This window comes from Pterocles gutturalis, unplaced genomic scaffold (assembly GCF_000699245.1).
Source record: "Pterocles gutturalis isolate BGI_N339 unplaced genomic scaffold, ASM69924v1 scaffold9139, whole genome shotgun sequence".
NCBI classification, from domain to species: domain Eukaryota; kingdom Metazoa; phylum Chordata; class Aves; order Pterocliformes; family Pteroclidae; genus Pterocles; species Pterocles gutturalis.
Window position 1 is genome coordinate 5,864 of NW_010130605.1, and position 2,454 is coordinate 8,317.

Below are 2,454 nucleotides of genomic sequence, written 5' to 3' on the forward strand. Positions count from 1 at the left end.
AGTCTCACAGATCCCATGTGCCCATCCTCTTGGTGACAGAAACACATCCCAGCCTGGGTGCCACCCGTTGGGGACAGCCCTCAGCGTCCCACTGCCTGTTAGAGCCAGAAATATCCAAGATCATCTCTACCATGCAGATGGCACCTCCAGTTTGGGGTAGTCCAGAGGAGTTTGGGGCTGAAATCTGAAATACTTACTCCAAGCAATTTGCAGATAGGAAGAAAAAAAAAAAAAGCCTTGAAACTCTCCTGGCCCCAGGGATCGGGTTGTGACCAGCGCTGCCAGGAAGCTCCTGGGGTTTTTGGGGCACAGGCTGCACCAAACCACCTGCACCACCCACCCTCGGGCTCCCCAGGGCAGGGGACAGCATTGCGCTTGGGGACTGCGACCACCCTGAAATGCAGGAACCCCAAACGGGAACCGGGGAAACAAGGAGCTTTTGGGAGCTCCTGTCTCCAGCTTCACTTTCATGTACAAAGAACTTCTCAGCCCTGAGCTTACATGGGAAAACTGTGATCGCTAGCGTGGACTGTGAGAGCGAGTGTGGAAATAAGTAATTACGGGTAAATGGATAGATATTCCCGACTGGTTTTATATGTGGCCACTCATCTGCGACTGATGAGGGAGCAGTTCTGATTAGATCTCACCATTCCCTTAACCCTCTCCAGCCTTGGTCACACAGCTTGGAGCTTGGTCTTAGAAATCCTTCAGGCTGATACAACGGCAACTTTAACCCCTGCACAGCCAAGCAATGTTTCAAACCCCTCATTAATAGATGGCACTGCAGCCCAAATAACACCAATCACCCCTGTGCAGTAACCCCATTGCAGCAACCCCATCCTGACACCTCAGCCTTGCTCCCACCCCATCCCACTCCATCCCATCGCATCCCATCCCATCTGACCCCCACCCCACCCCGTCCCTGCACTCCTCACCACCTCAGAGACAACACTGATAAAATACCCAGCCTGAAGGATGGCCAGAGGTTCTCCAGATGCCATGGGAAGGGAATTACTGATATAATTTTTAAAAATTTGCATAGGTAGTGCTGTCGAAAACTGGCACAGATGGGTCCCACCCTGGGCAGGCTCTGCCCACCATAGACAGCAGCACACGGAGCTGCTCGTCCCTGTTACCCCCCTTGGGTCTCTGCTTTTTGCTTCAGCCCAGGCAGGAGACGCTGCTGTGGGGTGAGGGGAGAGCTCGGTCTTTTATAACAGGTGGCGGGTTGGGTAACTTGGGTACATCCTTCTGGGTCCGTCTGTGAGGTGTTGCACAACACCACAGAAACTGATTCCTCCTTCCTTCAGTGGACACCATTTCCCAGCTCTCACCGGTGCAATGTGCAATTTTTGCTTTATTACAAAAAACTATTTGGGATTTTTCCTGTGGGTCTGGCTCTGCAAACCCTGTGGACACCTCCGGGGCCCGGGAGCTCCACGGCCGCCTCCTACCCCGCAGAAATCCCCATCCCTGCCCTGGCAGGAAAGCAACAGGGACTGGGGGGACCCTGGGCCACCACCACAGGTGATCCCCACATCAAACCAAGGATTTTGGGGGGCAAAAGAGTGACAATCATGTTTGCATCTTTTCTGATCTCAAGTCCTTCCGCTCTGTGGCCTCCTCAGCTGGGAACTGCTTTAGGGGGGAGAAACCAGGTCCTGCACTCTGGAGACCCCAAGAACCATCACCAGCACCTTCTGTCCTGACCACTGGTGTCGGTGCCACCGAGAAAGCTGTGAAAGGGTCCCAACCCGCTCCTCCGCTGCCCCTTTCTCCACCAGGAAAAGCTCCAAGGCCTCCCTGTGAGCCGGCTACACCACCGCCGGCACGGTTAAATATAAACCCCCAAATTAGAGGTGGGCAGCTTCCCTTTCAGGTGGTGATGCTGTGGGGCAGGCAAAGCCCCAGGAGATGGGGCCTCTCCATCCCCGGTCCCCGGAGAGGCACACAGCCACTCTTGATCCGCATGAAAACCCCTTTGATAGCCGGGGCCATCTATTTATTTGGATTTTTTCTGGCCCCTCAATTAGAGCCACTCACGGAGCTGGGGGAGGCACCGCCAGCATAGAGCCCTTTCTGTTGGCGGTGCCAAGGGCTTGGGAGAGGGGATCTTATCCGGGAGCAGATGCTGGGCAGAAAGCACCCCAATGTCCCCAAAAGCCACCCACGCCGGCTGGCTGCAAGCAGGACCCCGGCTCATGGCTGTCCCCAATCCCGGGGTGTCTGGGGACACATCCCCTTCTTACAGCAGATGTTTAATACAAGGCGGTAAAAACCACAGGGCTGGGGAAAAGGCAAAAGGGGGGTATTTGCCCCGCTCCCCGCCTGGGCATCTGTCCCCCCGTCCCCGCGACCCCGGCCTCGGCACACAGACCGGCCCTCGGCTGGGAAGGGCTGGGAAAGGCTGGGAAAGGCTGGGAAAGGCTGGGGGGAAAGGCTGGGAAGCGCTGG